Source organism: Arvicanthis niloticus, chromosome 3 (genome assembly GCF_011762505.2).
Source record: "Arvicanthis niloticus isolate mArvNil1 chromosome 3, mArvNil1.pat.X, whole genome shotgun sequence".
NCBI classification, from domain to species: Eukaryota; Metazoa; Chordata; class Mammalia; order Rodentia; family Muridae; genus Arvicanthis; species Arvicanthis niloticus.
This window is the reverse complement of record NC_047660.1, coordinates 50,475,427-50,489,824: the sequence shown is the minus strand read 5'-3', so window position 1 is coordinate 50,489,824 and position 14,398 is coordinate 50,475,427.

Sequence of the window (14,398 nt, the reverse complement as noted above, 5' to 3'; positions counted from 1 at the left end):
CCACAAAGTTATCCTCCAACCTCTATGTAGGCACTGTGGCATGCACATGTTTGTACACACACACATACATGCACATGCAAACATAATAGTAATAATAATAATATTTCTTTTTAACATTTCTTAAGTGAGAATTTCTGAGTACAAACTTATATTCTTTAAAGTCATTAATTATGGGTCAATATGACTATGAATACAGTTTAAGTCAGGATTTGCAAAACATTTATAAAAATCATCCAGTGGCTCCTCTTACTATGATGATAAAATTTAAACCCAGGGGCTAGGGAGATGGCTCAGGAGATGGCTTGCTGCACAAGCATGAGAACCTGAGTTCAGATCCCAGGCACTCATGTAAAAATGCTTGGCATGGTAGTATGTATTGTAATTTAACTCTGGTGAAGTAGAGGTAAGAGGATCCTTGGAGCTCACTGGCCAGCCAGCATGCTTAGCTCAATCAGAGTGCTCCACGTTCAGTGAGAAGCCATGTCTCAAAAAACAGAGTAGAAACACATCAAGGAAGCACTAACATCAACCTCTGCCTCATATAGGAGCAGAACACATAAATATGAAAGAAGCACACACACACACACACACACACACACACACACACACACACACACTACTAAGCCCAAACTCCTTTCAAAAGGAAGAGGAGGCTTTTGAGGTCTATAAACTACTGGGCAATCTAACCTCACCAGCCAGTATCCTCTGCTTAACAGTGTGGCAGGCACAATGGGGAAACCATGCTCCATTTCCCCTCCAGGTGAATTTGCTATTCATACTTTCTCTCTGCAGGGACTGAAGGCACCTGGGTGACAGGCATATCCCCAACATAAAAAAGAGCACTGTCACTATTATAAATCAAAAATTTTGAATGCAACGTACATACAAAGAGGTGCAGGCAGTTGAATACGGTCAAAGAAATGGGGGAAGCAAATAGTTATGCTTCCAGGGAATCAGACATCTGAGATGGAAGTGCTGGCTCTGTCACCTCCAAACTGCGTGGTATCGGTCAGTCTCAAAAAGCATCTGTTTCTTCTTCCATGTGATGATGATCCCACAGAGCTGCATTGGAGCATTAAATGAATGAGCTACTTAGAGCAGTCACACACAAGTTACCTCAATGAGCTTTCACTAAGGCCACCATGGGTAGAGGAAAGTAGAGTTAACTTGCCCCATCTTAGAGGTTCAGTCCTAGGACAGGATGCCTCTGCTGATGGGATTTTTCTTCAATAGAAATCTTAGATCACTGTTAATAAATAAATTCATATAGTTTAAAAATTAAATGAAGATATTTTCCCAATCATTTCTAACTCTAAACCACATTTTCCATAATGTCCAGAGGTTCTCAGGTTAGTTAATCAATAAAATCATATGTTGCATTGACTCTCCTTGGCCACAGAAACAGTACATTTCTCTCAATTTGATTTTTCATCCTCAGCCTTCGGGCGATATTTGTTGGTACAGAAAGGCTGTATTGTACGCTGCAATGTAAAGAACTTTGACTACAGTTGAGGTCAAATCCAACTCCCTCCACTGTCCCTATGGCTTTGAGCCAAAAGTCTGGTCTCTTCATATATCAGTTTTTATATTTATAAAATTATCCTTACATGAAGTAGGAATAACTAATAGGTCTCACCCACAAAAGTAGCTGTGCATTAAATATGTTATATATAAAGTACTTAAAACAGTACTGGGCATACAATAAGTACTCTCTAAATACTATGTAGTAAGCATTTAATAAACCTTAACTATCAGCATTTATATTTAAGCCATTACAACTATTTAGAGTCTACTCTCTCCCTCAACATGAGTTTTGGGGTGTCTGTCCTCTTGGATAACTGTTTTTTTTCTTTTCCTTTTATAGATCGCTACTCATTACCATTGAATCAAGACTTTATAATTTGAATTATAAAATATGACAGCCTACAAAAGTAGTAATTATACAATGATGAACTTGTCTCTCATTAGCAAGATAAAGGAATTATACAGCAGATTCTATGGTCTCCTGTGACTGCTTCCCTGAGACTGCTCACAGCCATGACTCTAAGTCATTTTCAAGAGCCATAGCTTCCTTATTAGCATTCCCAGAAGAGAAGTTCCACAGATCATGAAACGATCTATATATCAGTGGTATAGAGAAAGAAAAGAAAATCCAGGTGATTCTTCCCATACAGTAAACACATATGTCATAAAGAACAATTGTCAGGGATCCTGCATTGGTGTTTTTTGAAATTATTCTACATGCTAGTCAGGGGGATCATGATAAATAAGGATGCTGAGTAGTGAGGTCACAGCCATGGCCATGAATCCCGGTCTGTTCTCAATCACAATGCATTCCACATAGCCATGTCAGGAGTGGTGCCTTGCTTCAGGTTTGGTCATGTCCATCCTTCACCCTAGTGGATCTCCATTGCTTTGATGACAAAAAAAAAAAAAAAAAAAAAAAAAAACAAGCATCTTCACATCAGGTGTAAACCCTTTGAAATACAAACTCGGTTGGTTTTTTTGGTTTTTTGGGGGTTTTTTTAGGGTGTGCTATGAATGCTAATAACAAGATTTTTTTCAAAGACGTTGGGACTTTTCTGTCCTGTTATGTTCATATATTATCTTGCATACATTACCATTTCTTTTAGTGACTATTCTTCCTTTTTAACTCTTTATCATTCACCAAAGCCATGGCACCCCCCAGGAAACCTTTTCCAATGCAGCCACATATATCATCCTTGTATTCTTGTTGCACAAAGCCAGCATGTACTAAGCATTCTTGAGATGAGATGGAAATAATTCTCATATCTACCACTACCAATTAACCAATGAGTTTTGCTCCACTATGACTGCCATCACATGGGATAGAGGACACCAGGAGAACATGGCCCACTGACTCAACTAAGCAGGGCTCATATGAGCTCTCAGAAACGAACGTGGCAAACATAGAGCCTGCAAAGGTATGCTCCAAGTCTTCTGCATATGCGTTATGGTCATTGGTTTGGTGGATTTTTGGAAGGGACAAGGAAGGAGGGACAGAGAGGGGGAGAGAGAGAGAGAGAGAGAGAGAGAGAGAGAGAGAGAGAGAGAGAGAGAGAGAGAGACTCATTTGCCTGTTCTTCGGACTCTTTTCCTCTTATTGGGTTCCCCTGTCCAGCATCAACATGAGGGGTTTTGCCTTATCTTATTTTACCTTGTTTTGTTGTGTCTGGTTGTTGTCTCTTGGAGACTTATTCTTTTCTGAAGGAAAACAGTGGGGGGTGGATTTGGGAGAGAGGGGATGTGGGGGACAGCTAGGAGAGTGAAAGGAGGGAAAACTGTGGTCAGGATATATTATATGAGAGAAGAATCTACTTAAATATTTAAGAACAGGTATAACTGCCTTGTCAATGTGTTACAGTGCACTGGGAACTAGTGGGTATGTTGCCTTGGTGGATAGAAAACTGAATTCTAGATAACAGTTTTCTAAAAGTAATTGCAAGTAGTCAAGCCTGCCAGCTTGTGGCAACAATCCATATCTTCGTATTTTTCAGGTACCACCTATTAGAAAGTTCAACTGTTGTTATTAATACTTTCTTCTGGTGGTCTTTGGCAATAAAGGGCTCATTTAAAAACATGCCTCAGTATTGCTAGATCTACACATAATGTCACACTAGAGAATGCAGACATAGAGAGGATGTTACCATTTGTGTGTTGTGCAAGTCTTGTTTCATTGGAACCCTGGTTATTTTATAATGCAATCACAAATATAAAAACTGTTAAATGTATGACTTACGTTCCAGCTCTGCTGTGAATTGTGCTCTTCCTGCTCTTAGACTTTTTTCTCCCAAGAAAGAACTAGAAGTCCAGGTGAGATGTCATCTAGCCCCAACCCATTATTCTACTTTAAATCTGAAACATAATGTCTATTGCTGTAAGTTTGCAAATAGCTAATTGAAGCCCAATTGCCTAGCCCAATATCTGAGCATTGATAAGCACCGGGCTCAGTGGTTAACATGTGGTGTAATGGACCCAGCACTCATTATTTCTGATCCTTGTCTGTCAACTAAATACGTCTCTGCTTCCCCTCTGTTCCTAAGGGGTTTATGGCTTCCAATGAGGATGGAATTGGATTCTCAACTCTTAACACAATTAAGTCACACCACAGGTGTCCTCTGCTGCAAGAAAACCAGAAACAACATATGTCCCACAGGACACTGTCATTGTTTCCAACATGAGGTCAAAATCCTGGAACCAGTTCCAAGGATGGCTTTGAATTTCTTGGAAACACAAGAACTCCAAGCTACAAATCTCTTCTCTCTCTCTCTCTCTCTCTCTCTCTCTCTCTCTCTCTCTCTCTCTCTCTCTCTCCCACTATGCTCACTATCTACTTCCCACCTCTATTCAACCAGAGAAGCCAAGGATGGAGCTCCAGGAATCTTGCATACCACTAATCCCTCCATGTCTAATACCTCGGACATCTGACGGCACCATCTTAAATGCAAGCCTCTCCATTCATTGCCCTGTCATCTGTTCTTCCCCTATTTTGTTTTGAATTAGTCCTTTCAGAAGCAATCTCTCACTGATCATCCTTCTTCCAGAATCTGTCAGTTCCAGGGTAAACAAATTCTATTACAATTGTCTCTGCGTCCACAGAGAAATGGTTTTAGTAGTCCTTTGATCTATGCCAATCCTCTCATAAGTATTAGATCATCTCTAGAATAATTACAATAACTAAAATGAAGAATAAATTGTATATGTAAACAATTGTTACACAGTAGGAACTAGAAAATAAAGACCAAAAAAAAAGTCTAGTGTTCAGAACAGACACCATTATTCCTGTATGAATATTTTTGAATTGTAGTTGGTTGAGTCTGTGGTTGTGGAAAACAAGGATACAGAGAGGTAACTGGACAACTTCAATCTCTGTTTTTAATCTTCTCCCCATTCTCTGTCCTACCTAAAACCCATCCCGTCAAAGAACAAGGTTCCATGAAAAAAATCCCAAATGGCATCTTATTTTCCCCAATGTCAAAGCTTTTAAGTGTGTTCTATGGGCTCTATCTCCCAATATTGCTCCACACTAAGTTTCTGCTACTATCTTATGACACTTCAAATGGGCAGAACATAGGCTACCTTTCCTATGCCCCTCTTTGTGCAGTCACTGTAATCCAGGGATAGAAACCATGGAATAACATTGATTGCCTCTGACATTTTGATGATGAGAATATCAGACTCATGATATCTAAGTTGCGTCTTGAGTTGGAAAAGGTCCATGTTCCTGGGAATGACTTCTCTAAGTATTCAAACTGGCAATGCTTCCTTGGTTCTGAAAACACATAGCCTGCATCCTCAACCCTAGAGTCAACAGAGACACCTGAGTGTGAGTGTACTGGCTATTCACTCCGAGGGTCATGTCACATCACTTGGCTATATTAACTATTCCTCTTTTGTGAAAGTGATAATTCTGATTCCTTAAATGCAGTGTGTCACTTGAGTGCAATTCCTTCATAGAACTCCCTCTCAATCCTTTGTGCTGTACCGGCATCTTGAACCCGCTACAGACTCATGACTTTACTCCCTTATGATCATCACTTCCCTTTGCTGTCTTGAGCCCACGCCTGGTCAATTCAACCATGCCATTGCACTGCCCTCAAGCACCCTGCCTCATTAATCTTTTGTCACACTCAACTAGAAAAAAGTCCCAACCACAGTGCCTGCCTTCTGGGCTAGAGAAAAGAAAGCCATGGACATCTGTAGTGTTTAAATTTTGTTAGCTCAATAGGAACCAGAGTATTACCCTGGGAAACATCTCAGCCAACCCTGTTCATCTCCATTTTCTACTATCCAAGGCAACCATTCCTTGGATGGTTCTCCATTCCAGACAATCCTTTCATCTAATTACTGCATTTTTAAGTTCCAGCTGAAAACTTTACCTACTGAAGCACAGACGAAATAGAAACAATCAGCTACATGGACAGATCCCCAGTTCCTTATTATCCTCAACAATGCTATTTCTTGTTGTTCCCTTGACCAAAAAAAAAAAAAAAAAAAAAAAAAAAAAAATGGAGAATCTCACTTCCTGGAAGACTAGCAAATACATCTGAAATTTAGACACTGGCCATGTCTTCAATCATGGAAGACCACTAACTATTACATGCTCAGCAGCAGCCTCTTCTTACATAAACCCATGTCATCTGCATGGTGTATGTGAATGACAAACATTTACAGTCATCCTCAGAGCCTGCATCAGTACCCACACTCAGAGTCATCCCCACAGCCTGCATCAGTGCCCACACTCAGTCATCCCCACAGCCTGCATCAGTGCCCACACTCACAGTCATCCTCAGAGCCCGCATCAGTACCAACATTCGCAGTCATCCCCACAACCTGCATCAGCACCCACACTCAGTCATTCCCACAGCCTGCATCAATGCCCAAACTCAGTCATCCCCAAAGCCTGCATCAGTGCCCAAACTCACAATCATCCTCAGAGCCTGCATCAGTGACGAACTGCCTATAATTAGATATCCACAGAATGTACCATCACACACATTCAGACATGGATACACACAAAGTAGATACCTGATTTTATTTTCTTTATTTTCTCTTCCCTACTCACCATTAAGAATCTGACATTTACCTAGACCAAAATACCAATAGGCTAAGTTTTTTTTTAATGTGGTAGCTAAGTCCAAAGAGGCTTTTACCTCTCAGCGTCATTGATCTGTGTCACTTGGCACCAATACACATGCTTTCTTTTTTGAAAGACTTTCTGTGACATCTTCTATCTCTACATATTCCATCTTAACCTTTACCTCTCTTTCCTATATCTTAGATGCTGGATTCCTCAGCTTTTGGTTCTGGCTTTGTTGAGAACCGCACTAGCCCCACGTTCAGGCGGCCAAAAAATGTCGCAGCCCAAGCAAAATGTTGAGGCGCGGGATGCCCCACATTTAGTGGCCACTGTATCCCAGCCCAAGCTGCTGCTCTGGTCCGCAGGTCGGGGTTCAGCAAGAAAGAGAGTGAGAACAGACTCAAAGAGTGGGGACCAGACAGAGTGTGATTCAATCCGTTTATTCTTCAGTCTCTCTTCCTAGTCAAAGTCCCAAGTCTAGCTGTACTCTCTAAAGAGTCTCCCTAAAGAGTATATCTAAAGAGTCTGATTCTCTCATCTCTCTTCTGTCTGCCTCTCACCTTTATATGTCTCACTTCTAAGCTATGCCTTTTGGTCACACCTTTAATCATGCCCTTAGGTCTTGTCTCTAAATCTGATCTCTACACTTCTAAGTCACACTCTTAAGTTACACACCTTTAATCTCACACACCTTTAATCTCACGCACCCAAGGTATCTAAACCAAGATTATCAGAGTGTGCTCAGCTGTTGTAGGCTATTGTAATCCATGTCAGGGTATATGGCTCAAGATGGCTGCAAAGCTGATAGCCGCTTTCTGCCAAAAGTCAGCCCCCAACATAGCTTCTCTTTTCTTCTTGTTTTATATGTGTTTCTTTGATAGTATTGTCTATTTCCACATTACAGTTGTAATTTATAAGCTAATGACACTGAATTTCTGTATTTCCCTTGTGAATTTATTGGACTTCAGATTGATTTACTGAACTCAGTGAAGGCTGAGCATTCTGATATGTATGGCAGCTTCCACAGTCTTTCATGTTCAAAGGTGAACTCTCCAAACCTCACTCACTTCAGACTCAGCCCTCTTCTATATCATCAAACATCGTCTCTGTATACCATCTCTGGCTCCTCTCTTTTCCACACCTCAGCAAATAATATCCATTAGTTTTTTTCCCACTCATTATCTCTGTATCTGTCAATTTGTTCACATTCACATTGACACTGTGATCCCACCCTAGAGAGCCACAAAAATTCTCATATTCTAGGAATGGTATGCCCCCCGCACCAAATTCATTTCTCACCTTAATGCCATTAGATTCTTTCCAGAGAGCCAACCTGATTTGGTCACTCTTGTACTAAAAAGCCAGCCATGGTACTAAAGTACCAGAAGAAAGATACACACACATACACCCTGTTGTTTAGGTATCTGATATCTTGGTCACTCAGAAAGTGACACAACAGTCTATGTTTGGCTTTGAGAGGGTTTCTTTTGATATTTTTTTGCAGGGCACTATAGTATTTTAATAAGACAAAGGTGAAATCTTAAAGAGTCACAGTCAAAAAAGCATGGCTTCAGGGGCTGAAGGGATGGATCAATGCTTGCTGCTCTTAGAGAAGACTAGAATTTAGTTCCCAGCCCTGATATGGCAGGTGAATGACCATCTATAACTCAAGGCCCAGAACAACTGACACTCTCTTCCAGCTTTGTAGGGGTGGTTCAGATGCTAAGGTCCTGTTCCCCAATTGGTTCTTGATCCATCAATAAAGATGCTAGCGGCTACTTGCTGAGCAGAATAGGTGGGACCTCCGGGTCCCCCGGGTCCCCCAGGAAAACTAACAAATGCATGAGAAAGAGAAAGAAGTTTTCACCATGCTTCAGAGGGAGAAATGCCAACCAGCCATGTGAGATCTCAGGCAGATAGACCATAGGGTGCTTCTCCAGGCAGGAGGTTGGGGAGTTGAGCTGGGACTGAAGGCAGCTAAACAACTAAAATTGAGTACAGATTTAGGGTACTAAGCTGGGAGTATTGAGAAGGGCACACTAGCAGGGGTAGATTGGAGGTGCCCAGCAGTTGAGCCAAAAAAACAAGATAAAATTGAACACTGTGTATGTGTGTCTGTGTTTTTCATCCACAGATCCGAGGGAATATGGGTGGGGACTGGTAGCATGGCCCACCTGGAGCTTAGTGGGGTAGCAAAAGCTACACACAACCAAATCCACAGATATACATGCAAGCAAAACATTCATACACATAAAATTAAATAAAATAAACTTTAAAATATATTTAACAAATCTTCAACAAATCAGTCACTTTTTGGTATAAAACTATTCTAGTGTGATTTTTAAGAATCAGAAACACTGTTCTTCCCACAAATGTATATCAAAACCCTCAAAAGCCCTGTTTGATTACTAGCTCCTTCCCTCCCCCTTATCCCCCTGCACCCCCAAGACTTATGTGGGTGTGCATATATATGATCCCTTTAACATTTAAAAGATACTTGTATAGTCCAAGAATACTGTTAAATCACACAAGGCCAAGGTGATTCCATGATGCAAGCAACATACTACAAGGAAGTACAGCTCCTACTGAATGCCAGGCCAAGATTAACAAGCAATCTCAACTCTACAAAACTGTTAAGATTTACTCATTACTCATTGTTTCTTCAGTTTTTAATCTGTAGATCATACCTCCCACCAGGCTACTAGCTTGCCCATCCTGTAACATGATGAAGCCAGTGGTCTCCCAAGTAGGCAAATCCATTCTTGGCCCTGTTCCTCCCTCTTCTTTCTTCTTTCTTTTCTTTTCTTTTCTCTTCTTCTTCTTCTTCTTCTTCTTCTTCTTCTTCTTCTTCTTCTTCTTCTTCTTCTTCTTCTTCTTCTTCTTCTTCCTTCTTCTTCTTCCTTCTTCTTCTTCTTCTTCTTCTTCTTCTTCTTCTTCTTCTTCTTCTTCTTCCTCTCTCTCTCTCTCTTTCTCTCTCTCTCTCTCTCTCTCTCTTTTTCTCTTTCTCTCTCCTAGGCCCTATGACCAAAGTGATCATCTTCTGCCTGGCAGTTTCTGCCTGTTCTCAAAAGCCTAGAGAAACAATAACTGGCCAGTTCATGATGAAAGTCATTCCTGAGCTCCCTTTTCTGCTGACTAATGAGCTACTATCTTGCTCCAATGAACTGAAGTCACTGGTTATGTCAGACCCTAAAGGAGAATATCAGACCTGCAAGAGAAAGTTCACAGAAACTGGGAGGGGGTTCTAGGTAGTGACAGGTCAGCAGGAACACAAACAGAAGGAGCTATCAGTACTAAATTCAGGACATCTGGATTCAGAGGGAACCTGAAACCAGTGAGAAGAGGGATGAAGAGGGTCCTGGAAAGTTGCTCTGTGTCCTAAATGCTGGGATGTGAAGGCATCATACCCAAGGACTTTCCCCACATTTCCCTGTCCCCTTCATCTTTTAGGAATGTTCTATTCCTAACACTAAGAGTAAGCCCTAAGCTCAGAGCCCCGCTCCAGGGCTCCTCCCAGCAGCTCTGCACCTTGCCTTTCCTGCTGGAGCCTGCTCTGCTAGCACGCCCACCCGTGGCCTGGGGCTTTTGAGAAGAGTTAATGTGCACAATCCTCCTCTCCAACCTCTCTTGAACTCCCTGATCCTTTTCTGCAAACCCTGATGGACACCAACGGCCAATTCTTATCACCCTCAGGGTTGGGGTTGGGGGTACACCCTCCCAACAGCATTCTGTCCTTTCCCTCTTCTCCTGGAAGAGCAATGAATTATGTAACATTAACTGGGTTTTCTGAAGCTTGTCTGAACAACAGCCTGGGTACACTCAGATAGTGGAAGTGATCTCCCAGTAAAATAAATTCATGGGGCCACTTAACAGAGTAGCTGCAGGGGCCTGGCAGGGAGCCGGCACGTCCTGCTGCCAGGAGCTAGTTTCTCTTTAATCTCTTTTCTGTACCACTTTCTTTTCTTTTCGGGTTACTGCTCCCAGGGTTTCTGAAACAGGTGACTCTAGCCATGCTAATAAAGCAAGGTGTGATAGCATCTCCTATGACTTCAGATGTCAAGTTGAAGAGAAGAGGGAAAAACACTTTTAAATGACCACATCCTCTTAGTAACATTCCAGGGGGAGAGACTGCTTATCTTGATTTTAATTTCTCAGGCTCCTTTCATCTCTCCCTCTAAAAACATAGCTCAGAGAAAGATCGCCCATGAAGAACTTATCAGAAAGACACTGCTTGCATTTAGTGGTTCTCCGAGCAAAGGGAGATTAACGGGAAGGATTGCAGGGCGGGGGAGGGGTGACAATAGAACCTAATGAGAATACATGCTAGACTTTGTTAGCGTGAACACGAGTTTGAACAAATTCGAATTTTTAAAGTAATATAGGTAAAGCATGCCCTCAAGTTCACCTCCAGGTTTTTAGTCTGAAACAGGCTAATCATGTGAAATGGGTATGTGAGATGGACAAGGGGAAAGTGATTTGTTACCTATGTGTTGTTTCAGTCTCTTAAGAAGCTTTGGTTAAATGTCTTTTCTCCATCATGAAGACACTTCATTTTACATAAAAGTCAGAGATCCAGAGTCCTCGGTGTTGGCCAGGGCTGCACAGTGTGTATGATTCAGGAATGGTCTCTGTCAGTAGTGGCAGTTCCTACCCATCACTCTCTCATCTTCCCTAACCAAGCTTCTCAACCAGAATCCCTGTTGGTTTTGATGACTCTGGAGTCTAGGACCAATTTTAAGCAAGGTATTTCCAGAAGACTGCCTGGACATAGGTGGACAAGTAGAAGTTGATCTCTGAATGGTCCACACTAGGTTAAAAAAAAAATCAAAATCAAAGTTTTAGACATTCAGAGCTAGATCCACATGCTTATCCAAGGCCAGTAGAGCTTTCAGTCAGTAAAAGGAAAAGAAAAGATCTGACTAGTCTTCCAGACCAAATGTCAACTGTTCAAATGTCTGAGTCTGAGGCTAGAATTTAGACCAGGTCTGATGAGATCATCTTGTTAGTAGAGGTTCTAGTCTAGAGATGGAAATTCCCCACTGCAGGTCAGAGCTAGAGACAATGAAGCTGACCTCTAAATGTAAAATGAGCCATGGCCAGTGGTGAGGGGAACATAGTACTGGTGGCAGGCACTTTCAAGCAAGCACCTTGAAATAAGAGAAGATTCCATGGGTTTTGAGCTGAGAAATATTCAGATGGTGCATTTGGTTAACTAGAACGAACGGTCAAAGAGGAACCAGGGCTTCTTACAACGTTAGGGGTCATGGTGAGCTCAGTTGTTGCTCAACAGAGTTGTTCACAGCAATGTCTCCCTTGCATACACAAAGCCATGGAGTACTGAATCCATCATCATGGGCGAGGATTCACTTGATATCCCCACACCAATCTTGAACACGTGTGAAGATGACTCACAGTTCAGTGTGCAAGCTCTGCAATCCAAATGTTCAGCCCCTGCCCTAGGGGACTTGCACATCTGTAGAATGAAACATTCTTGTTGCTTTGAGAAATTGGCCAATCAAGAGATTGGAACAGAAATGAGGGCCTTTTCCTCTCTCTGTCTCTGTCTCCTGCCTACCTACATAAGCCAGCACTGCCAACAGCAAGAAATGTTGTAAAATCAGTATATTGACTAAACACCTGTCAGAGATCCCATGCTAGCTGCTTTCAGCTGTACTAAGAGCCCCAAGAACACTGAGAAGTAAATTGTGTCATGCTTGTTTTACAAATCAGAAAATCAGGGTTTCCAGAAGTTAAGCTTACATCTTGTAAACACCAGCACCCACTTGTGCTTTAAGTCTTTTCTGTTCAATTTTGAAATCATTTTTTCCTTTGACACTATATTACAGGCCTTGTTCCTGACTCTGTGGTTCCTGTTCCATCTCTCCCTACTTTTATCATTATTGTTCTGTTATTACTTCCAAGAGGAAACATCCTATGAAGTATCTACTTCTATTATATCTTCTGGCAATGAAGTAACAAAGGTTGGCACCAAGACCTATATAGTTTAGGTCAAAGTCAGAGATGGCTCCTGGTCAGGGTACCAGAAACAGAGACAGGAATGGGAACACAGTTAGGTCACCTAAAGAAAGCTGGAGCTTGTCTTAGTTATGTTTCTATTGCTGTGATAAAACACCATTACTAGAGCTGGAGAGATGGCTCAATGGTTTAAAACACTTACTGCTCCTGCAGAGGACCCATGTTCAAGTCCTAGCACCTACATGGTGGCTCACAACCATCTGAAACTCCAGTTCCAAAAGATCCAGTACCTTCTTTTGATCCAGTGGTTCACAGCTTTCCAAATGCTATGACACTGTAATACAGGTCCTCATGTTGTGGTGACTTCCAACCATAAAATTGTTTTTGTTGCTACTTCATAACTGTAAATCTGCTACTGTTATAAATCATAATGTAAATATCTGTGTTTTCTGATGGTCTTAGGCATCCCTATAAAAGGGTCATTCAACTCTCAGAAGGGGTCCATCGAATCCCACAGTTTGGGAACCGCTGTTCTGACGTTTGAGGTCACCAAGTATGCATGTATGCAAAATATTCATATACATAAAACAGAAATAAATGAATCTTTAAAAAATTTAAAATACCATGACCAAAGCAACTTATAGAAGGAAAGGATTATTTGGGGGCCCATGGTTCTAGAAGAAATAAAAGTCCGTGACCATCATGGCTGGGAGCATGGCAAAAGGCAGGTAAGAATGACCCTGGAGCAGCAGTTGAGACCTCACATCTCAAACCATAAGCAGGCAGCAAGAGCTTGGGGCTTTTGAAACCTCAAAGCTGGCTCCCTATGACATGCTTCCTGCAGCAAGGCCACATCTACTAATCCTACCCTAACAGCCTCCAACTGGGGACTGAGTATTCGAATGTCCAAGACCTATAAAGAACAACTCATTCAAACCACCACAAGGCTAGTCCCAAGACTAGCCAGCACTCAAGAGGAGAGAAGACAGTAGTGCACACTTGACAGAAAATGTGGGCTAAAAGAGTCTGTAGGTCAATACAGGACTTGAGATGGACAGAGTTAACAGGAAAACCAAATCTGCAGCAGATGTCCATTGGCCAAGTCCAGAGTCCCTCAAGCTTCCTTTGAGAGGCAGAGATTTTTGGCATTGTGGCCATGTCTGCCCCCCACTCCAGAAGCAAGAAATGGGCAACCAGTTCAGCACCCAGAGAAAGAAAAATCCCCACCTATACAAGGCAGTTTTAGAGACAATTGCATTGCTGATCCCCAAAACATGCACCACTACCACCATCTCACTGGGATGCCTTCACCTGGGGAATAGAACATAATAGACATGTTATTCACTCAACTTCACCTTCATCAGCCCCGGTCATTCTCTCCTTCTCATTAAATAAAAACTACAAAAGTCTACATGACTGCAGAGACCCTAAGAGACACAAAACCCAACTGGGGGAGAAATAGTGCACACATGCAAGCATGCACACACAAACACACACACGCAAACACACATATGCATGCACACGCACAGACACACACAGCACAGCACACACAGGTACACACACACACACATGCACACACACACATGCACACACACACACATGCACAGCACAGCACATGGACAGCTGAGAGGAAGCCAACATCCAGTTTGAGGCCAGAGCTGTCAATACTGTTCCTGGCTGTCAGGCTTTTTCTCTGTGATGTTGGATAAGTGCCTAAATCTGTCTGTACTTTCATTCATTCATGAACAGTATGTCTGTCTAATCCCTGTCTCATAAGAATGCTATGAGAATTAATGAGCATATAAAAATCCTAAACAAAAC